Below are 25663 nucleotides of genomic sequence, written 5' to 3'. Positions count from 1 at the left end.
TTATGGCTGAATACCATTTTTGGTCTGGGGATATATTACATTTTGTTGACCCATTCATTCATTAATGAACATTTGGATTATTTCTATCCTCTGGTTATTATATATACTGTGACCATAGGCATCCATTTCTTTTTTGGGTAGATATATGTTTTCAGTTTTCATGGATATAGTCTGACAAGTAGAATTGCTGCCTTATCAGGTAATTCTGTACTGGGAGTCAAATTCAGGTCCTCTTGAAGAGCAGTGTGTACTTTTAATAACTGATTCATCTGTCTGGTCCCTTCCTTGACTGTACTCTTACCTCTTCATGTAACAATGTGGTCTCAGGGAAGGTCCAAGAAGGAAGAACCTCTCTTCCTCCCCTCACTCACTTAAAATTACCTCTTACTTAATAATTTGATGGACAGCCAGGCTCTCTTCTAAAATGCCTAAACCATTTTATGTTTCAATTAGCAATGTCTCCAGTTCCCTTTAGCCCCTCCACACTTTTGATTTCCCATGAGTCATCTCTGTGACAGCAAATCTCATGACATTTGTGTGTATGCATGTGTGTTCAAATGTGAGCATGTGTATATGCCAGAAGACCACTGTAAGTGCCATTCCCTGGAACCATCCACCTTCTCTTTTTGTAGATAGGGTCTCTTTGGCCTGGAACTCCCTAAGTAGGATAGGCAGGCTGTCCAAGAACTTCCAGGGATACACCTGTTTTCTGACATGCCACCATACCTGACTTATTTTTAAATGCATTCTGAAGATTGAACCTATGTTTTTTTGTGCTTTCAAAGCAACCATATTACTGACTGAGCTATTCCTGTCTTCATTATAGTTTGACTTTAATTTATGTAATAACTAATGATGTTTGCCAACATTTCATTTCCTTGTGCTTCCATATATTTTCTTGGAGAAATAAGTATTCAAATCCTTTACCTGTTTTCAAGTCATTTTGTTATTGAAATACTGAGGTCTTTATATATCTTTCATATTAGACATATATAGCTTACATGGTTTATAAATATTTTCTCACATTGAGTAAGTTTAGCTTTCATTTTTAAAAGCATCATCTAAATGTACAACTAACTTTAATATTGAGATAGCAAATTTATCTTTTAATTTATTTACTTTTTATTGTTCATGCTTTAAGTGTCATGTAAAGTTTAATATTTTCAGAACTTCAGTTCTAATACTTAGGTTTGATCAGTTTTGAGCCAACTTATGTGATGTGATATTAAAAACAAAACTTATTCTTTGAATTTGATATACAGTTGGGCCAGTCCTAACTATTAAATAAAGTCCTCTCTGTTTATTGAGTGACAGGGGCACCACTCGCAAAAGCTGGGATACATGGGGTTATTTTTGGACTGTCACTTTGGTTATACTGAAACCATACATCTGTCCTTATGCCAGTACCACCCACTTAATCATTGTAGTTTTGCACTAAGATTTAAAATGTGATACAGTGAGTTTTAACATTTTTCTTCATTTTAAATATACTTAAGCTAACTCAGGCCCTTTAAAAGTCTGAAGACCAAATTTTCCCATTTCTTAAAATAAGCCAATGCAGTTTTGATATGTATTACATTCTATTTATAGACTGCTTTTACTTATATCACTATCTTAACAATTCTGTCTTCTGATTCATAAGCATGAAAATATCTTCCATTGATTTAATTATTCTGCAATTTCTTAAATAATATTTTGTACATTTTAGTATTCAAATCTTTCTTGAACATTTGTTCCTCCATATTTTATTCCTTTGGATGATGCTATACATCATTTTATTAAACCACTTTTCTTCTCGTTCCTTGCTACTGTACAGCAACATACTGATTTGTGAGCTGATCATGTGTCATGTCAATTTTGTTGAATTTATTAACTCTAGTAGCTCTGTAGACAAGAGGATTCTTTCAGGTTTTCTCAAAATGTGATCATGACATCTACAAATACAGATAGCTTTATGTCTCCCCATGCAATTTGAGTGCCTTCTACTGAATGTTGCCTAATTGCTCTTGTGAATAACCAGACTGAAAAAAGCTTTCATTCATCCGAGTCATCTGTCATTGAATATAGGGTGAATTGTGCACTTTTATAAATACTACTAATCATGTTGGGAAAATTCTCTTTCATTGCTAGCAAGCCATATGGTATTGTTTATAATGAATGGAATTTGACAAGTACTTTTCCTGCATTGAGGTACTCATGTACTTTTACCTTTCATTCTGTTCATCTGGTATTGTACATTGACTGTTTTGCTTGACTATGTCTTTGCATTCATGAAAAAAATCTCTCAGAATAATAGTATATAATAATTTTTAATCATTAGATTTAGTCTGCTGTCATTTTCTTTCTAATTTGCATCAATGCAAATTAGAAAGTGCTATTGGTTGTATTTACTTTTGTTTCAGAATTCTCCCTCCTCTTCTATGATTTTGAATAGTTTAGTAAAAAAATGGTGTTCACTTTTCTTAAAAATTCTTGTGTAGTTCAGCAGTAAAATCATTTGTTCTTGGACTTTACTTTTTTGGGGTTTCTTCATCACTACTTCAATTTTTTTTTTTTTTTATAATTTTCCTAAATGGTAAGTCTACTTACAATTTCTATTTCTTCATCAGTCAGAGTTCTCATTTATGTATTTCCACAAATATGTCCTTTTTATTTCAGTCATCTTTGGACATATAATTCACCAGAGCATTATGTTATGATACTTTGTATTTTTTCAATGTCATTATGATTGTCTTCACTATTATTTCCGATTTTAGTCATGTGTATTACCTTTGTTAGTCAAGTTAAATGTTTGTCAGTTTTCTTGATCTTGTCAAAAAATCAACTTTTGGCAGAAATGGATTGTTTTTCTATTCTCTCCTTTATCTAATAAATAATCTTTATTATTTCCTTCCCTCTATAAGTTTTCTGTTAAGTTTGCTGTCCTTTCTCTAGTTTCTTGCTATATGCCTAGGGCTTTATCATTTTATTGTTGTTTCTTATTACTTCTTACCATACTCGAGATTGAGCCCAGGAGCTAATGCTCTTTGTATTTAACCGCTGAGGTACAATTCAAGTCCTAAGGTTAGGTTATGGATTTGAGATTTCTCTTTATTTCTACTGGAGGTATTTATAGTGATACTTTTTATTAGCACTATTATTTTGCATTTTGTAAGTTTTGTTATATTGCATTTTTATTTGAACACACCTTTTAGTCTCAGGATAAAATTATTTACCTCCAGAGAATATTTACGTGTCCTCTGTCAAGTAGCTAGCAACCTGCAAATACAGTTTAAATTATATTAATTTGTATACAGTATTTCATTGTTTATGCATTAACTTTTTTGGTTTATCAAGACAGGGTTTCTCTGTGTAGTTTTGGTGCCTGTCCTGGATCTCGCTCTGTAGACCAGGCTGGCCTCGAACTCAAAGAGATCTGCCTGTCTCTGCCTCCCGAGTGCTGGGATTAAAGGTGTGCGCCACCACCACCCAGCTAAAATAGTTTATTTATTTTATGTACATCAGTGTTTTATTTGTATGAGGGTGTCATGTGCTCTGGAACTGGAATTACAGACAGTTGTGAGGTACCATATGGGTGGTGGGAATTGAACCTGGGTCCTCTAGAAGAGCAGCCAGTGCTCTTCACCACTGAGCCAAATCTCCAGCACTTAGACATTCATTCTTAAAGGTTTTAACTTCAAATTTGTGTACAACTTAAATTCAAATATGGGTGAGAACTAGCTTGCTTTCACAATTTCGTAGGGGTTGATAACATGGCTCCCATATTTTTTTTTCGGGGCAAGACAACTTTTCATGCTGTCTTCTGAGACTCCAGGTTGGCTAAAAATTGGTTCACTTTTATTTCATGGGGTTCAGGGTTTTTTTGTTTGTTTGTTTAGGAAAACTGTCTTTAAAAGCTCTTTACCTTAGGCTGACACTAGATAATAACTTCTGTCCCATCTGCCCACTTAAGAGTATCAAATGATAAATTTAATTCAGTGTGCTTGACACGGGCCCTAAGTACAAATGTGGCCTTGGAGCTTAGCTATAACTTCATCTTAGATTTGGGCACAGCAATACATTAATATTTAGCCATTTCTTAGTTGCTTTTAAATAATTTAAACCATATCTTATTCACAACTGTTCTTAGTTTTATTTTTATTTTAAGGTGCTAGAAATTGAACCCAGGATGTTGAGCATGCTAGATGCTTGGCAAAGAAAACTGCCACTGAGCTACACCCCAGTCACAATGATTAGTTCTTTAAATGGAAAACTTTTTCAATAAATTACCATTTCCAAACATGATGCGGTAGTGCCCCAAACATGGTATGGCAGTGCTCCAAGAATTCTAGTATTTGAAAGGTTGATGGAAGAGGATCACTTAATATAAGTACTCTCATGTAAGACCAAGAAGGCATTTTCTTAGAATTTCTGAAATAAACCCTTTATAGAGTTGAAATAAACTCACATGAATTTCAATAATATCTTTAATTTTTTAACTGTAAAACTCATATGAATGTGAATGTAAATTCATATGAATTTCAATGAATCTTCTTTTTAAAGCTTTTAAAATGTAAAATATTTTTACATTTTGTCAATATTAATAAATAAACTTAGCCTTCAATTCTTTCTCTGATTGGTATTATAAGACAATTTGGGCACTACTGTCTCTTTTTGTTTTATTGAAAATTTCTTGTATATGATCATATACTGTCTGGATCTGCTATCTTCAAAATAGTGAGATTTTCAATAAAGGATTAAGTTCCTTGAATATAATCATAATTAAACAAACTGCTTTTTATTGGGTCACCTTTGCTAAATTATACTATCTAGAAATTGGTTCATTTCAAAAACAGTTTTCAATGCATTAGCATAGAGTATTTCACAATATTCTTTTATTATCCTTTTCTGTATCATTCGTCAAGTCACTTATTTGATTTATTCTTACATTGTTCATTCAACTGAGTTTTCATATAAATAATAATTTTGTTTTTATAGTCATATTCCATTACTTGTCATAATATTAAAATTAAATTACCGAATTGCAAGAAAAGTTTCAATTGGCTTAAAATGCAGTGGGAGTAAATACAACTGAATCTTGACTCAATTCTCAACTGCTCTGGTGATATTATTCCAGCTTTAAAAAGATGCACCTATTAGCTGAAAGAATTGGCATGCTCATAGGTTTTTAGAGAGATTGGAATGTGGAGTGTTCATTGCAAATCAAATTTCTTGTATTTATGCAGGAGGAAAACAATTGTTTTAGCTTTCTGTAAAGCATTTTAAGTGTGCTTTCTAATCTTCATGTTCAGATATGTAGTTGTCTTTGAGTTTCTAATAATGTGATACTTTTTGTGCTTTCTCAAGAAAAAGGAAAATTACTGGTTTGGGGAATTGTGTTAAATGTTCAATAAACTTCCAAGTGCCAAACAGTTTTAAGATATGCCCATGAAAAGCCTTGACCTATGAAGTCTTTTCTACCTAAAACTAATTTATGATACCTATAAAAATACTTTTGCAAAAGATTGTATATTGACGACCCCCTGCAAAAGATGATAAAATATTTTTGCTTTTTATTTAGTTTCAATTAGAGACTGATGAGTACTACCCTATAACTTAAGTTAGCTGCATCATGTATTTTTTATAAACATAACTCAAGAAAACCAATTTAGGAAGACATAAAGGGAAATGTTATTAAAATATACTTAATTAAACCTTCATGATTATAAAGTGATATTATACCCCCCAGAGGCTTGCTAATAACATGAAAGATAGCCACCATTTTCATGATCAACTATGAACATTAATAGACATTGAGTTGATAATGCTGTTGAGTTTAAAGTTGGTGTGAAAGACCACAACCAGTATCAATGTGTTCTCAATGATTCTCTTTGGTTGGTTCCTTTCTTATTCTGGCAACAGATATTTTAAGTTCTCACAATGCTTTTCAGGATTTTAAGCACACCTATCCCCAACCTATGTCTTGCTGTCTTTTTCATAATTGAAAAGGATAAAATTAAGTGTGAACACCATCACCTTCCTGCCTTCATATTTTAATATTTCAAACAATAGCACTCATCATTTTCTGCTGTGGGATGGTCTGTATGTCAAATTACTCTGATTGGTCAATAAATAAAACACTGATTGGCCAGTGGCTAGGCAGGAAGTATAGGTGGGACTAACAGGAGAATAGAAAGAACAGGAAGGCGGAAGGAGTCACTGCCAGCCGCCGCCGCCACGACAAGAAGCATGTGAAGATGCTGGTAAGCCACGAGCCACATGGCAAGATATAGATTTATGGAAATGGAATAATTTAAGCTATAAGAACAGTTAGCAAGAAGCCTGCCACGGCCATACAGTTTGTAAGCAATATAAGTCTCTGTGTTTACTTGGTCGGGTCTGAGCAGCTATAGGACTGGTGGGTGATAGAGATTTGTCCTGACTGTGGGCAAGGCAGGAAAACTCTAGCTACAATTTTCTTCATTCATTTCAAAGAAAATGTACCTCCTTCCAAATTAGGTCTAACATTTTTTTCAAAGTTAATAAATCTTATTCAGAGCTTTATACATTCTCCCAGCTAAGAGCAACAGCTTCACATACCTATACTTTCATTCCTTCTCACTGCAGTCACATCCTTTGTCGCCTCTTCTATATGGGGACATACTCTCCCTCAAGTCCACCACAATCCTATCAATGATACCTTCCCACATTTGTGACCCTGACCTTGAGCCCTCTTACATATCCTTCTCCCTGAGTTATAAATATATTCTCCCATTAAAAGCGAAGTACACTGTCCAATAACTACTCTTAAAATTTTAACCTGTGTATCTGCAATTTCCCATGAGTAAGCAACTGGTTGAAAAAATAGTCAATATGTAATATGTCAAAGAAATTTTCTGTATCTACTGATGTGATCCTCTATGATTTCTGTTCTTTTTTTATAGTATTTTTATTTTATAATTAACTTTTTTTTTATTTTACAATACTATTCAGTTCTACATAATAGCCACAGATTCCCTTGTTCTCTCCCTTCCTGCCCCCTCCTCTTCCCCCCAACCCACACCCCATTCCCACCTCCTCCAGATCAAGGTCTCCCCTGAGGACTGGGATCAACCTAACTTAATTTCACATATCGGCCATGGATTCCCCCGTCCTCCCTCCTCCCACCCCCCCCACCGCCTTCCCCCGCAATCCACTCCCTATTCACACCTCCTCCAAGGCAAGGTCTCCACTGGGGAGTCAGTAGAACCTGGTAGACTCAGCCAAGGCAGGTCCAGTCCTCTCCTCCCTACACCAAGGCTGAGCAAAGTGTCTCAGCACAGGCCCCAAGCTCCAAAAAGTCAGCCCATGCACCAAGGATAAGTCCTGGCTCTACTGTCTGGGGGCCTCCCAAACAGTTCAAGCTAATCAACTGTCTCACTTAACCAGAGGGCCTGGTCAGTTCCATGGGAGTTCCTCCTCCATTGGTTCACAGTTCATGCGATTCCACTAGTTTGGCTATTTGTCCCTGTGCTTCCTCCAACCATGGTCTCAACATCTTTCACTCATACAATCCCTCCTCTCTCTTGCCAATACTAGATGTAAAGCAAAGGATACCCAGACTGCAACTCACAACTCCAGGGAGGCTACCTAGTAAAGAGGACCCTAAGAAAGACACAGGGATCGTCCAATGACAGAGAAATAGATAATGAGATCTACATGAGCAAACTGGGGGTGGGGTGGGTAATGGAGGGCAAGGGTCAGGGGAAAGAGAGCTTAGGGGAGAGGGAGATTTCAGCTGGATCAGGAGCAATGTGGGAGAATGGAGAGGGAGATACCATGATGAATGATTTCTGTTATTGAAGAGCTAATTTGGTGGGAAGAGAGTGAGGTTAAGAGAGGATAATAAAAATAAACATGATAAAAGACCATTGTATATGTGTGTGTAGATATCTATATCTATATGCATATGTATATGCATAGATGAAATTGTGGAGAACTAACTCAATTTTAAAACATTTTACCTGCAAAAATATATTTATTTCTTCAACTCTCATTCACTCTTTTCTTATTGATTTATGGATGATAATCTTATCAAATGTCATAATGGAACTTATAAAACAGATTTTCAAAGTATGAGTTTTACAAATAATAATCTCACCATAAAGAGGTAAGCATTACTGATATACTATGATGTCTTGTTTTATTATAGTTACAACATATGCACTTTTTATGTAAATATGTACTATATCATATATACTTGTCCTAGCCAGCTTCCAGGATGACAAGCCCATCTCCAGGCATTCACATTCTTACATAATTCCTTACTGGACAGTAACTTGGATGGTCTATGTGACAAATATCAAATGACATAAATCATACATGATCTTTATGAGATTAATTTATAGAAAACATTATTCTTTGGTACCTTGTTTTGGGGGAAGCCAGCAGCTATTAGGACATGAATGTAGACAATTTCTTAATTCATGACGAGAAAAAGAGGCCCTTGGCCAAGAGCCACAGAGAATCTGAAGTTTACCAACAATCATCTAAATGAGCCTAGAAGTGAATTCTTCAATCACAGTACATATTTAGCTGACTGTGGCTGACATGTTGTCTGAAAACCCATGAAGAAATGTAAGCTTTAAATATACAGCTAACACCATCCCAGATCCCTCACCCTCACAAATTATATGACATAATCAATACCTGTATTTTAGCTTCTGTGTTTCAATTTAATCATTTACACAGTGATAGATAATAAAATAGTATTCTATGACTTTATTCTCTCAATATTACATCAACAACATATTTATATCTCATAAATATGAGTTCTGTATTATTATTTCAGTAATTGGTTATATTATACTATAAAATAAGTATCACAATTTGCAAATCACTATTCACCTTAGGTTGTTTCCACATGCTTGCTGTTACAAACAATATTATGGTTACAAATAATATATCTGCTGTGGTGGTATTGTGTTCCCCAAAATATTGTGCACCCTAATAAATTTATCTGGAATCAGAGAACAGACAGCCACTAGATATAAAGGCTAGAAAATGGTGGTACTCACACCTTTAATCCTAGCATTCCAGAGGCAGAAATCCATCTGTTTAAGGATACAGCCAAACATGGTGACTCATGCCTTTAATCCCAGAAAGCGAACCTTTAATCCCAGAGAGTGATGGCAGAAAGAGAAAGATATATAAGGCATGAGGACCAGAAACTAGAAGCATTTGGCTGGTTAAGCTTTCAGGCTTTGGAGCAGCACAATTCAGCTGAGAGCCATTCGGATACAAGGACACAGAGGCTTCCAGTCTGAGGAAACAAGGTCAGCTGAGAAGTTGGCCAGGTGAGGTTAGCTGTGGCTTGTTCTGTCTCTCTGATCTACCAGCATTGATCCCAATAACTTGCCTCAGGTTTGATTTTATTAATAAGAACTTTTTAAGATTCATGCTACAATCTGCCCATTAAACAATGTACATTTATTGAATTTTTTCCTTGGAATAAATTACTGAAAGTGGAATTGTTCCTTTAAATCTATAATGTTTTCAAGCTTGTATATATATTCAAATTGCCTTCACCAAAGGCTATATGAATTGATCTCCTATCAATTATGTATGTGCATATGAACATTGGGTTTTGCTATTTTCTTTAATCTAGTTTTAAAATTATATTTCCTTAATTTCAGATGCAGTTGAACCTTTATAACATCACTAGTTATTTGGACTTATTTACTTCTTTGTAAATTACTTGTTAATACTGTTTACCCATTTCCTTATTTTACATCACTTTATAGGGTTATAAAACTTTATTATGTGTTAAATAAATTTAATCTCATTTCTGCCTATATGTTATAAATATTTTCCAAAGTTTTACAATTACTATTTTTAATATGTTTTGTAATGTAATTTTTTAAAAATTTTATGTAGTTAAATATATGTGATATATTATGGTTTCATTTTTTATGTAAGTAAAACTCTCAGATTGTCTTCTGTGAAGCTTTGTGACATTTTTCTTTATGAATTTTCTACGTACTTTTTAAAAAACACATTGCAATTAATATATAATTACATCACATTCATCCTTTCTTTTTACCTCTCCCTTCAACCTCTCTCATGTGTCACATTGATATCTTCCTTTTCTTTATTTATGTCTCTCTGATCTACCAGCATACATACATTTATGTATTCACAGATATATAAATACAACCTGCTTCATTCATTTTGTTGTTTGTGTGTATATGGCACTTTTAACCTTAGCTAATTTTGTTTTCACAGTAATATGAATTAAGCACTTCTTATACATATTTTCACTAGGTTTTTCCCTATTATAATAGCCAAATATTACCTGATCTATCACTCCCTCAACCTCAAGTAACACAGCTTGAAAATAGGTATCCACTGATTGAGGGAAACAAGGGGAAATCATCATAGAAATCTTCCTTGAACCAATAAAATGTCTACCATAATAAAACGTATAACTGAGCAGCCACCCATTTTTAAACTCTAAACTAGTATCAAAGACAACCCATTGGCTTATGCCACAATGCTAAACTCTTATTAGTTCTAAAAGGTATTAAGTTAATTTTCCTGGGATTCTCAGGCAGTCACATTATACTAAATGGCTATTTCTTTCTCATCCTTTTGAATAAACATGCCCCTTAGTTAGTTTTCTTATGTTCAGTCTATGACTTTCATAATGATGTTGATAACAGTGGTTATTAGAATCAATTCTGTCTTGTTATTGATTTTAATAAGTATTCTTTGTATAACCATAATTATAATATTATCTGTTATTGTTATTTTTCATGTAATGGAAGTATTCCTCTACTGTAATTAAATGCTTTTATCAGATTGAATGTTAACTTTCCTTAAGTACTCTTTTGGTATCTATCAATCAAGGTGATCCTTTGAGTTTTTCTTTGAACTATTAACATAATTAATTTCATTAAATTATTTTGTGACTGAAATACAGGTGAAATGAATGAATAGGACTCTCCAGAGATTGCCTCCTGGCAGAAACATAAATTTAAATAACTATCCATATATGAAAACATCTTCATAAGTATTAAAGCAACCATGTAACACAGGTGTATAGCACAAAAATAAAATATACTTTAAAAGGTAATAAGTAAAGCATTATTTTATTTGAATTCTCTCAACTTTGAGAGAGATATTATCTCAGAGGTATCATTTACAGCCTAGAGAGATGTATTATCTTATTGAGAAGGGTAAGAGGGAGAAATGAACACAGAAATTTTCCTGGAACCCTAACAGAAGGCTCATCAAAATGAAACTCAGAAATGAGCAAGTACGCATATCCCAAACTCTATGCCAATGCCATAGACCAAGTGTCTGGGTTTCACAATGTACAGTGGATATGATTTGTATTCTGCATCATTTCTGAGAGGACTTCAGCTGCCCTTGCCACCACAAAGTCGTCACTAGCAGGCCATCTCCTAGAGGTTTCAGGTTCACCCTAGTGCCATAACAGCTCCAGTAGTCCTTCACGGCCAGCACAGTGGGCACATTTCATCCCAGCCTGTAGGGCTACATGATTCATATCCACAACAGAGGACCCAATCAATAAGTGTAAATATAGGCTCAAGGTCCAATCAGCAAATGACTTAAACAATGAGCAATCTACTTAAAACTAAATTTTAAGAAGAATATCCTGATAACCAGTTACAACCCGCAGCTACAGAGAAGCTAGCTAAAAAGGAAGACTCTAAGAGGGAAAAATGGATTGCCCTGGGAAGAGGAAATAGAGATCTCCATGAGTAAACTGGGGGTGGGGGGCAATAGAGAGTACGGGATGGGGGATGGGAACATTTGTGAATGGGATGGTCAAGCTGGAGCAGGGATGGAGTGGGAGAGCAGTGAGGGAGATACCATGATGGAGGGAGATGTCATGGGGATGGGGAGAGGTCAGGCACTGGGGAGGTTCCCAGGAATCCACAAGGATGGCCCCAGCTTAGACTACTAACAATAATGGAGAGGGTGCCTGAACTGGCCTACCCCAGTAATCAGATCAGTGAGTACCCTAACTATCACCACAGCCTTCATCCAGTATCTGATGGAAGCAGGTGCAGAGATCCACAGTCAAACACCAGGCAGAGTTCCAGGAGTCCAGTCAAAGAGAGAGAAGAGGGATTCTACGAGCAAGGGGCATCAAGATCATGATGGAGAAACCTACAGAGACAACCAAAGCAAACTACTGGGCATTCATGAACTTTAGAGCAACAGCTGTGGAGCCTCCACGGGACTGGACTAGGCCCTCTGCATAGCGGAGACAGTTGAGTAGCTTGATCTGCTTAAGGGACCCCCTGGCAGGAGAATCAAGATCCATCCCTGGTGCATGAACTGCTGCTTTGGAGCTGATTACCTATGGTGGGACACCTTGCACAACCTTGATAGAAGGGGAGGGACTTGAACCTGCCTCTATTGAATGCACCAGGCTCTGCCAACTCCCCATGGCAGAGCTTGCCTTGTTGGAGGAGGGAATGGGTGGGTGGGGTTGGGGGGAGACGGAAGAAGTGGGAAGAGTGAAGAGAGGGGGATCTGTGATTGGTATGTAAAATGAATAAAAAATGTCTTAATTTAAAAAAAGAATATCCTGAACCCAGTCAGAGGAAAAAATAATATGCAATAGCGTTTTAATATGGCTATTAGTTATTTCTTAGCAGAACACTTACAAGCCAAGAGTAAGTAAAATGATAGTCTAAGTGCAGAAGGAAAAAAAAGTCTCCACATAAGAATACTATCCTCACCAAAGTGCTTCTTCAGGAAGAAACAAAAGGTGAGGAAGTTTATCACCAGGCTTATAATATAAGAACATAACAAAATCCTTCAAGCTGAAAAAAATAATGCTATTGAGTAATATATAAAACACACTAGTAAAAATAAGCATTCAGATTTAGAATGGTTTGGTACTGTGATTGTGGCATTTAAACCATTTATATCTTTAGTGTGAATGTCAAAAGATTTTTTTAATGTCCACAATAATTTGCTAAAGGGTATGTAAGGTTAAATAAATTAACTTTTCAGACATCCTTACTGCTGTTTTATCCTCATCTCTCCTTTTGTATTTACCATTTACTATCCTATGCAGCTATAAAGCCTATGAAGCACAACAACCAGTATGTTATGATAATCTTAAGGATACAGCAGTGGCACACATAGCTCTCGAGTTGGACTTAAGACCACCCAACAAGATGGAAATCATGACTGGCACCAGAAATCTAACCAACTATCCAGAGCTACTTAAGTCATGGATCTTAGAGAACCTACACCCACCACTTTACTAAAGCAGCATAATCCCTAACTACATTCTAAATATTTGCCCTTATATCCACAGGTAAGGAAAGTCCTCACCCCTCTTCTTTTTAACAGATGGAGACCGTTACAGGAAACCGTTACAGAAAACCACAATCAATCAAAATGCAGAGCGTGGAGTCCAGTCTCAATGGATATATCAATAAAACAAGTCCCACACCTCAGACTCAAGGAACACTGTGAAAGAGGGGTAGACATAATTAAGAGAAGAGTCAGATCATTAGGAAATCTGCTAGGAGACTGTCTCCTTAAAATGTTAGAAGTTACATCCATAAAGTGTCACTAACATGGCTGCCTAAACTTGATCTGAACAAGGACAACAACAATAGATATACTAAAGTGGACAGAGGAAGGATCACGAGGCCTCAACCCTACACAAAAACCTGCAAGCAGCTAAGGAATGCTGAGAGCACACAAATTGTTTATCCAATACCAAATGGTCAGTCCTGAAAAAAAATAGATAGATAGATAGATAGATAGATAGATAGATAGATAGATAGATAGATATGAGTAACATACAGACTAAGCATGCTATATTTAGGAATATACATATATTAATATATTTATGCATAACAACTAATGAAAAAAAAGAGGCCATAAATGTGAAAGAGATTAAGGAGGGGTATATAGGAGTGTTTGGAAAAAGGGGAGGGATTGGGGAAATGATGTAATAATATTATCTCAAAAAATAAAAGAAGTAATAAAAAGAAGTAAATGGTGATGTTGAAATTCAAAGTGGAAAGAGTAATAAAAGTGTTGTTTTCTGTTATTTTCTTTCTGTACTTAAATTGTTATTGGTACAAAGTAATCAATTATACGATTTTTGTAAGTCTCACACTAACTATAAAGTGAAAAACCTATAGTAGAAAAGTAAAAACAAATAAGAAATAAAAGCATACCAGCAGATAAAAGTATTTCATTTCTGGAAATAGATGAGAGACCCACGGCCAAACATTAGGCAGAGCTTGGGGAATCCTGTGAAAGAGAGGGAGGAAGGATTGTAAGAGCCAGAGGTGTCAAGGACAGCACAAGCAAAACCACAGAACCAAGTAACCTGGGTTCATAGGAACTTACAGAGACTGTGGGGGACCAGCTCCCACACTTATTTATCCCAGGGACTCTTGAGGAATGAGGGATAAGAGACTTAGAAATAAAGAGGGGAGAGAAAACATAGGGTAGACGCAAGTGAGACTGGATCCTTATCCACTGGCCCAGAACTTTATTCCAAAGGTCTATTTATAACAATGCCAAGGGGTGGAACAAAAGACCTCCCTCTTGCTAGTTACAAAACACCTGCACTCAGGCCTGTGGTCCAATCATCCTCTCTATGCAGAACTGCTGGGTAAAGCCATTAGGAAACCTAAAAATGGGCTCCCACAAGAGACTGAAGCAACAACCAGGGAGCCTGCATGGAACTGACCTAGGCACTCTACACATATGTTACAGTTGTGTAGCTTGATCTTCTGTGAAACTCCTAACAATGAGAGCCAAGGATGTCTCTGACTGTTAACCTGCTTTGGGGACTCATTGCTGCTACAGGATTGTCTCATCCAGCCTTAATAGAAAAGATGAGGTGCCTAGTTTCACTGCAACTTGATATACTGTGGCTGGGTGGTACCCATGGGTGGCCAACCCTTATCCCCAAAGAGAAACAGAAGAGGAGGAATTGATGGGTGGGAGGAGGGACTTGGAGGAGAGGAGGAAGAAGAAACTTTGTTTGGGATGTAAAAACAAAAATAAATAAATAAAAACAAAAATTTAAAAATTAAAAACTACTTCATTCCAAATGAAGATAGCAATGCAAGGGAAACTAAACAAAGAATCTTCAAAGTATCTAGAAAACAATGAGAAGATTTCCATCAGTAAGTTACTCTCATCAGTAAATATTTGAATATGAATAAACTCTATAATTAAAAGACTTTGTGGTAGAGTGGAAAAACACAGAATATAATGATACACTTCCTACCAGATTCCCTTCACGTGGAAGGACACATGTATACTGGAAGTCAAGTGATGAAAAAAATGTATTTTATGCAAATGGAAACCAAAAATAAGTAGGTGTAGAAATACTTAGAGAAAATAGACATTAAGCCAAAAATTATTTTTTAAAATGCATATAATTTTAAGGTAGAAAACTCAGTAAAATAAAGTAATACTTCCTAGTACATAGTGGAGTACCTAAATAGATAAAACTAGTATTAATAGTCTGGGAGGAAAAGATAGACATCCATAACATTAGGAACATTACTATCCCAATTTCATCAATAGACAGACTATGTAGATATAAAATTCATACAGAAATATTGAATTTAAACCATGCTTTAGCTATGCCAAATACAGAATGCTACCCTCAAACTGCATAATATGCTTTCTTCTCAAGCTTACCTGAAACATTGTCCAAGACAGATTACACAGTAGGCCATAATATTTGAACAGGTTTAAGGAAATTCAAAAATTATCAAATCAAATACATTTTCTGACCACAATTGTATAAAACTAGACAACATTAACAGGAAGGTCTTAGAAAAATCAGAAATATATATAAACAAACAACATATTCCTGGACAATTGATGGCTCACTGACACAAATTGAAAAGTAGATTAAAAGACAGATAACATTTATAAAGGATCACTTGTGTGAGAAGTTGTACACTATCAAAAAGGCTAATCTAAAAAAATCGATACATTTCTACTCAGATAAACTTGCCTGGGTTGAATAACAACAAAATACAAACTGAACAGACCAATGCACGAGATTTAATCACTAATAAAAAAATGTCTTGTCAAAGAAAAGCCAGAATGTAACAGCTTCCATTACTGAATTATATCAAACATTTAAGGGATTCACATCTATATTTCCCAAACTTTCTTTCAAAAACCAGAGAGAAAGGAATAGTATCAAACTCATTTCATGAGGCTAGCATTGTGTTGCCCTGATAACAAAAAGTAAAAATAGGTCATTAAAAACATAATAACATTTTTGGTGAACATAAATGCAAGAATCTTCAACTAGTGTATTCCATGGCAAGACTATCAGGTTTAAATGAATACTTCAAAACCTCCAAAAGCACAGGTGGTTTTGTTTAAAATCAGAAAGCAAAACAAAAATGCATAATTATGGGAAAGGGACCTTTAGAAAGGATCGGGGTTGACAAGGATGAGAGGGAGATAAGATGAGGTGGGGTGAGGGTAAATGAATGTATTGTACACATTCATGAAATGACCAAAGAATAAATTTAACCAATCAATAATAATCTTCAAAAATCAAACAATCTGGGGAAGAGGGGAGGTGCATGGGGGGCAGTAAGAGGAGTGGAAGGAGGGGATGCTGCAGTTGGGATGTATTGTATGACAGAAGAATAATAAAAAATAAAAATAAAAAGGAGAACCTGGATAGCCAAAGCAATCCTGAAGCAATTACCACACAGATTTCAAGTCATATTATGGAGCCATAGTAATAAAAACAGCTTGATATGGGCACAAAAATCCAACACATAGCTCAATGAAATGAAATGTAAGACCCAAACTTGTGTGCACATAAAGACAAGTAGCTGATATTTTACAAAGATGACGAAAATACATACTGGAAGGAGGAGAGCATCTTCAACAAGTGTCAACAAGAGAAATGGATGCACAGTCATGGGAAGATATATGTAGACTAGAAGAAGAAAAAGGTTAAGGAGACAGAACCAGGTCACCAGGATCTGGTGATGGAGAGATGGTTGTAGAAATTTCAACTAGCCAAGAAGAATAAATTCAAGACATATATTATACAACATGGGGACTATTGTCAACAGCACGCTGTAGTATTAATAAATTATTAGAGAGTAGGTTTTAAACATTTTCAACATAAAATTATAACTGTGGGATTCAGTCAGACCACAGTATGTGTAGATACGTGTTTAAAAACATTGTGTTATTCATAATAAATTTAATGTCATGTGTAAATTTTTAAACATAAAAAAATGAAAGATCCCCTAGAAAACCAGCTGTGCATTCTTAAATTGAGTCCTTCTGGGTCAGGAAATATTACTTTTTCCATCACTTCTATTTTTTTTTTGTACCATATCACTGAAAATTTTGAATCCATATTCATATGTGAGGTTTTCCTTTTGGTTCTGTCTTTGTCGTATAAGAAAGATTTTGAGAACCAAAATTGTTTTTAAAAAATGAGAAGTATCTCTTGCTTATGAAAAACTAAAATCTCACAGAAAGTATCTGTACTGTAAATGTTCAGAAAAACTCTCTTATTTAAGTATAGAAAGTATCACTTCTATATTTTTGTTGTTGAAAGACTTGCTAGTTATTTAACAGCTTTTTCATAAGTTTTGTTTTTGTCTTTTGAGACAGGTTCTTCCTTTCTCTGTTGCTCAAGCTGCCTGAAATTCACAGTACTCCTACTTTGGCCTCCTGAGTGTTGTGATTACAGGATGTCTAGCAAATCTAGGCATTTTATAGTTATTACTTTTCTATCTTCCTTAATTTGTTTCTTATAATTTTCACAGAGCTTTAGATTTATGACATTGTCATTTTCTGTCACTCTCTCTAACTCTGTGTATACTGTCCGTAAGGGGAAGCAAAATGTGGTTATCTATACTGCAAGCTCTGAAGTCAGCCTACCTAGGTTTGAATTCTTTCCTTGCCAATTTACTTACATTCTCAGAAATTCTCAATTTCAAATAGAACCTACTTCAGCAGCTTCTTGACTGTACTGATGCAATGATGAAAGTAGTTAATTTTATAAATGTGCAAAACAAAACTGTCTCTTAAATATGTTTATCCTTCAATTATTATTAGTTTCCTGGATCTACCATACAAAATACAGCCAAATGGAATACTTAAAGCCACACAGACGTGTTCTCTCACTTTGGGAAGCCTGTAGTCTTAAAAGGGTACAGGACCATGCTCTCTTGAAAAGCTACAGCCATTCTCTGGGACCTCCAGGCATTTCATGTGGCAGCATAACTCCAATTTCTACCATCGTCTTCAGGTGGCCTTTGTTCTTCCTCTGGTTTTATGTTCCTATGTATTGGTAAGGACATTGTCATTGTATTTAGGGCCCACTCTAATCCAGAATAACCTCACCTTAGCTTAATTATATCTGCAAAGACCCAATTTTCAATAAGGTCACATTCTGAGATCAGGAGTGGACATAAATATTAGGAGGATGTGGCTCAGATACTTCTAATATGTTTTCTTTCCTTATCAGTTTTTCTTCTTGTATTATTGATTACCATGGATCTGCCACTTATGGTTCATTTTGAAAACTGGCTTGTATCTATTTCTGTCTCTGTGCTTTTCTTTTCTGTCTCATTTTTTCTTTGATGTATAAAATTTTCTTTCCGCCTTGATTTTTTTTGTTTTCATATCTACCTTCATGATTTACTTTTCCCTTTTTTACTTGGCAAAAATTATATGAATTTGTTTTTTAATTAACCACTAGATTTCTTCTCTAAACTCTAATGCCTCATTCATCATTCTTATCAAAATAATATCATTGAACCTTTTATTTTATCTTCAATGCCAAGTTATTTAGCATGATATAGTTCCTATATTGTACATGGTTTGGCTTGGTTATTTACCTGTGGTTTTTAACATATGGACTCATTGAATCATGATCATAAATTATGACATTATGGCCTAAATTCCTAGTTTATTATATATTTTCCCTTTTTGATATTAAAGATACAGTATTTTTAAATGTTTCATGAACAACATTTGGTTAAACCATTAATCTTGCAGGCACAAATATGCAGATATAGGCATTTTCATAGAGTTAAATACCTTATTAAATTGGCATGTTTCCCTCTATCTTCCTTTTTTGAGTATTTATAGTGCAGAAACTGCTACTTATAAACATAACTGTCTATCTTATCTTTCTTTTTAGTAACAGAAACTTGCCTGATTATTAAATGGATTTGTTGTCACTCAACATGGCTACCATGTAACTAGATTCTGGCTGTTGTGGTATATGTAGGTGTGGAAGTGGCAGCTTGTCTTCTTCTTCCCCCTACTGAAATATAGAATTGATAGGCTGGAATCAGAAAAGCCAGTTCAGACTATAAAAGTGCTACAGATGACCCTCAACTTATAATGGACTTATGACCACATAAAACCATCATAAATTGAAAGTATTGTAAGTAAAAAAACTGCACCTAATACAACTTATATACCATCTAACTTAACTAACACCACAGCCCACTGTAAAGTGTAGGTTATTTCCTCTCATGCTCATGGAGCTTGAAAGGGAATTGTGACGAACTGTAGAAATGATCCCTAAAAGCCGGGCAGTGGAGGCACACACCTTTAATCCCAGCACTCGGGAGGCAGAGGCAGGCAGATCTTTGTAAGTTTGAGGCCAGCCTGGTCTACAGAGTGAGATCCAGGAAAGGCGCAAAGCTACACAGAGAAACCCTGTCTGGGGGGGGGGAGACATTTGAATGGCAGTTGTGGTTTACTGCTACTGCCTAGTATCACTGGGGGCTCACGCTGTATATTGCTAGACTAGGAAAACATCCAAACTCAAACTTAGAAATAAACAGCAGTCTTTTTTCTGTTCATACCATTGCACTGAAATTGTCCCTGCTAATGTCCTTTTGTTGCTAATTTCGAAGGTACAGTTTCTAATCATTTTTAAACTTTGTCTTTCTAGAACATTTCATACTCTTGTTTTACATGATAAAATTTTCTCCTGGCATTCTACCAGAAGCTCAGAGCCATATTTCTGACTTCTAAGCTGAACCTTCCACAATTACAACAAAAACTTAATGGATCTTGTGCTCCCTTAAACCTGCTTCCTTTAGTTAATGTTTACACCACCTAACTTGATAACATCCTTCTTTTTTCTTCCTACTTAACTGTATTTCCCACTATCAAAGCATACCTCACAAATACCTCTTAAATTGTGTCCTAGATAATGTATTAGTTCAGATACCCCACTTAATTTTTTGCATTGCTGATGTTGAAACCTAGGGCATGCTAGGTTGGCACTTTACCTCTGAGTTACAGGCATTCACCCCATTGACTTTGTCTTAGACTATTCCAGTTTCTACTTTCATGCTTCTAGTCTCTCCCTCACCTTTCATAAAGCTACCCTTCTTAAACATATATTATCACACATTCACTTTGCTTCAAAACCTCCATTGATTCCTCGTTGTTAAACTTCTTTGTGCCCTCCTTGTAGAAATCTTTATGACTCTCAAAACTCATCACATAATACCTATGCTCTAGGAACAGATTTCTCATACCACTAGAAAACATGCCAGATGTACATCTTTTCACAGCTTCATAGGTTGATGCCTGTTTTCTTTTAATAGAATATCTCCTTTATATTCTTTTTATGGCACACTCATATTTATCAGTCAAACCCTAGTTAAAATGTCACCTCTTTCAATAAAGCTACCCTGACTCTCACAGTTAGGAATCAGTTGTTGTTGCTCCATAAGACTACCAGTATTTTTGCTGACACTGTTGCTATAGCATTAATCAAGTTGCTGCTCTCTTGTTCAGGGCCCATTTCCCTCCTGTATGCAATAAGTTCTATGAGAATCAGGAACTGTGTAATTTATTGTTAAATCTAGATGAGTCTACCTCAATAAAAGACTAGGAGCCAGAATCAAATTCAATAAAAGATTCTTGGTTTTCTATATATTTATGCCCTCCCAGATCAGTAATGCCTAAAATTCTCCATGTCCACATTTATCTTACAGCACTCAACATTATTTAAATATGTTTCTAGAATGGGCCAAAAGTATTCATGGTTATTTTACCATACCTTACCTGAAATAGTATGAAATCATGAATTTTCAATGCTGTGGGGCAAGATACACACCCCATTCCATTGACAAACACTGTTTCTTTTCCAATAAATATTTGTGTCATTTTAGTAGTTAAAAATGAACAATTCATTGTCTTTCTAATAACTATGCTTCTTTTGGTTGAACATATTGCCATATATTCCCTTTTTTACCTACTGACTACATTGTATATTCCATGATGACAGAGATTTTGGGTTGTTCCCTAAGAAACCCCAATCAATACCTTATTATGATCAATTCATGTAAGTCTATTAAATGGGTAATAGAATGTATTAAGATATAAATTGAGAAAAATACACTCACGATTACAGAACAGAGTAGACAGCAGAAGTTGTCCTCTGATCTGACCAGGAATGAGTCCATCTCATATACAGGAGCAGGAAGAAGGGGCATGTGACCCTTCTCCAACTCCTTATAAAGGGTCACATACAATGGCAGGAAGCACTGCCTCCTTTAAGCCATAAAGCTCAAGGTCATGGACAGGGCAAATATCACTACATTTCCCCTTTTTGTCTAAATAAGAAGGTTCTAATATTAATGCAAACTATATACAATAAGAATGTTTATCAAGTATTGTCCAGGAAAACAAAGGGTAATAACATAAACAAAAATGGAATTACAGCCAACAAGAATAACATCAAACAAGAAAGACATGGTAAATGTCCAGAAATGTTCAGATCATAGGTAAATGACAAATTACCAAGATTATTCTAATTGCCGTCCTATCTTGAAGATTCTGACTCTAGTACTAATATGTTCTAGCTAAGACATGAGAAGATTGTAACTGTAACTATCTAGTCTTCAACTCCATCAAAGACCTGAGAAGGGACATAATAATACCTGAGAAACAGGAGATCCAACTTCCGGGTATCTTGTGAGAGTAGACAGAGAAGCTGGCAGCCTGGACAGTCACCTAAAGTCTCAGCATTGTTGCTAAATAAACAGCAACAGGCAACAATGACTCCTAGAAATAGACTGCATAATGCTTTATTAACCTTGAATTTTCTCAATGCTGATGAGAAAGGAACAACAGCTGGAGAAAGACATTGGATGACAGACAAAACTTCGGGGCTAAATCAACCAGTTTATTGCAAAGATGTGTTGACCTCAGAATGGAAACCAGGATATGTCCTACATTGGGAAAGGGTTTTGCTTTTGTTTCTGAAAGAGAAGAAAAGCTATGGATACCAACAAAATTAATAAAAGTTTGATTCAAACAGGAGAAACCCTTGATGAGGAGAATTAAAGCTCATTCACCGATGTGACATCCCTACAAAATGTAAGAAAAATTTTACATCAGGAGTTGTAGCAGGATTGGGTTTTCTGTCTTTACAGGATAATAGGAATACCCATCTTCAAGAAATCATAAGGCCTTGGACACCCAGAAGTCTACAGCAGAAGAAAAGAACCTATTGGTACCAATATACTCTACAAGGTAATATCTCACTACCTAACATCAATATCTCTTTAACTGTAGAATAGTTGTGGTCCCAATTCAATTATAAATCAAGCTGGCTTTGGAGTTGAAATGTGACCCTTCTCCAACTCCTTATAAGAGGTCACTTACGGGGCTGGAGAGGTGGCTCAGCAGTTAAGAGCACTGGCTGCTCTTCCAGAGGACCTGGGTTCAATTCCCCGCACCCATATGGCAGCTAACAACTGTCTCTACCTCCAAGATCTGACACCCTTACACAGACATACATGCAGGCAAAGCATCAATGCAAATAAAATAAAATAAATAAATTTTTTTTTAAAAAAAGAAGAGGTCACAATGGCAGGAAGCAACGCCTCCTTTGGGTTATAAAGCCCAAGGTCATGGGCAGAGCAAGTGCCACAATACCTATTTTGTACATGAATGAGTAATGAAACTGTCTATGTGTATGTGCGTGTATATATAAACAGGGAGGCTAAGACAGTTGACTCAGTGGTTAACAACATGTACTGTTCTTGCAGAAGATCCAAGTTAGTTCCCAGGCCCTATATCAGGCAGCTCACAATCACCCATAACTCCAGTGGCAGGGCATCTGATGTCATCTTCTCATCTCTGAAAGTACTCATATAAGTGTGTCACACACACACACACACACACACACACACACACACACACACACACACACAATGCATCTTTAGTTTTAAAAAGAAAGGATAAAGATAGCTAATTTATTTTTTGTTTCAGAGTTCCTATCCCCCCCCCCATTAATCAAGGACAATGCAAAACCCTGAGTCAACTATAAAACCTTTTGCTTCAAGGCATACCTCCACATTCAAGACCTCTTGCAGTTCACAGTCTGTTATTCTATTATTGGAATCATCTGACCATGGCATCTGTCGTCAGGAGCAATGGAGAACAAATGCTTACTTTGAAGTATGCCCTAAATATCCCATCACGAGAGCATACTCTAACCATACCCTGTAAGATTACTATTAGCACTCACAGAGCACCTTCCTGGGGGTGTCCATTACTTTTGACCAAATGCCTGCCAAGAAGAAACTTAAGGGGGCGAGGATTCATTTTGGTTCATAGTCTGTCATGGCAGAGCAGCATAATGGCAGATGAACGTGGAGTTGGGACTCCTTGCACCCTCACATATTTTTGTCCTTTATTTATTTGTTTTGATTTCATCTTTTACATCCTAGCTGCAGTTTCCCCTCCCTCCTCCTCTCCTCACAGCCCCTATCCCCCACCACCCCCACCCCCCATCCACTCCTCCTCTGTTTCTATGCAGAAAAGGGCAGGCCTCCCATGGGTATCAACAAAACATATCAAATAAAGTTGCAGTAAGACTAAGCACACCCCCTGTCATATTAAGGCTGGACAAGGAAACCCAGTATGGGGGATAGTACACTTTCACATCTTAGAAGAACAGAAAGTATCCAGAGGGCCAGAGGGAAGCCAGGCTATAAGACTCATTCCCCAGTTACTTACTCTTGTGGGTTCCAACCTCCCCCCAAAAAAGAACATTGTCACCAGCTAAGGAGCAAGCATTCAAACACATGATCAGAGCCAAGGCATAACAAGTAGTTTCATCCTCCTACCCAACTATATGTGTGTATATACACTATACATCACAGAATCCTCACAGTGTAGGAATGGATAGCTGATCTGTGAATTGTCAATAGGAACAGCTATACAACATTGTTATATAGCTCTGTGGGGATGTTGGTGAATCTCTTCCAGTCCATTCTGCTTGTAAAATCAAACATTGATTTCAATACACAACTTGATGGTATTACTGATGTATTACCCACCAGTTTCTTGCTCAACAAAGACTGGCCTCAGAAAGCATTGTTTTCCTACTGGTAACCTGGCTTGCTCTGAGTATGTCAAAACTGATGTAATCAGAAGATCTTTGATCATAAGAGGTTGCACTGCATGTGTCAGAACTCAAACTCACCAAACTGACAAATGAGATGTCTACAGTTGGTTGAGACCTACTTGAATATAATCAAAACTCAATTCTCAGATTCCTTTATAGTAAACTACTACATTAAAGTTGATACTTGCATAGCATTTGCTATGGGCTGTGGCCTCATACTATTGTAAATATCTTCAACTATTAATTCACTTAATCTTCTTAACAAGATTACAGTAAATGCAACTTTCACATCCATTTTACAAGTTGAAAAATGAGGCACAGTCATCACTTGCACTGGAGTGAATATTCAAGCTCAAAAAGTTTAACTGCAGATTCCATCTATCTTCTGACAATTTGAAAGCCATGGCACTCAGCTAAATCGCCTTCCCATCCTTTCCATCACTTCTATTCTCCAATCACCCAGTCACTTTCTCACTACCACTGCGCTATCTATACCTTCTGTCCTTTAGTACAAACTTGAAGGATTTGTCTTCCACTACACACTAACTCCTACCATCATTTCTGGTAACTTCTATGGTAATATAGATTTGTTTTCCAACCAATGCACTGAGCCTTCAATTTTATTTCCAAATATCTCTTCCTTAATGACTGTACTTCGGCCACTCACTCTCAAAACAATGGTCTCTTTAAATACTTTTTTTCTTTTTAAAGATTAATATAATTACATCATTTCCCTTTCCCGTTCCTCCCTCCAAACCTTTCCACTGTAACTGCCCTCTTGCTTTATACCAAATTCATGACCTCTTTTGTCATTAATGGCTGTTACATACATATATGTATATACACATATTTCTAAATATAACCTGTTCATTCTGCATAGTGTTACTTGTATGTCTGTGTTTTCAGGGCTGAACCTGCCCAACACTATTTTGTGTTGGATAAGCAATGTGTGCCCTCTTCCCTGAGGAAGACTGTTTCTCCCACTCTCACAAATACATTTTTGATTTTTGTGAGTACCAGTTTCTGTTCCTTCTCTAACATGACTAATTCTAACCCCTTCCTAGTTTTCCATGGAATGCTTCCTCTAATTCTCGAGATAATGGAGTCTCTCAATCCATTGACTCCTCTATGTTCACTCTCTCCACATCCTCCCCCACCTTTACTTTTCTCTCTACGGAGCTTTTATAATACAATTCGCCACATTCCTAGCTCACTCAGTGCACTAAGCTT

General features: G+C 36.1%; 1 protein-coding gene across 3 annotated transcripts in view; it reads right to left on the bottom strand.

Moving 5' to 3' along the window:
* Rtl4 (retrotransposon Gag like 4) overlaps positions 1-25663 on the bottom strand; it is a 346639-nt gene that overhangs the window by 307227 nt on the left and 13749 nt on the right. The window contains exon 1 of one of the 3 annotated variants that reach the window (XM_028876917.2): positions 14199-14504. The exons of the other annotated variants lie outside the window; for them this stretch is intronic. The gene's annotated coding sequence lies outside the window, so the exon portion shown is untranslated. Of the gene's footprint in view, positions 1-14198; positions 14505-25663 lie in introns of those variants that run through there. 3 annotated transcript variants of the gene reach the window in all.

This window comes from Peromyscus leucopus, chromosome X (assembly GCF_004664715.2).
Source record: "Peromyscus leucopus breed LL Stock chromosome X, UCI_PerLeu_2.1, whole genome shotgun sequence".
Lineage (NCBI taxonomy): Eukaryota > Metazoa > Chordata > Mammalia > Rodentia > Cricetidae > Peromyscus > Peromyscus leucopus.
This window is presented reverse-complemented; position numbering and strand designations above follow the sequence as displayed.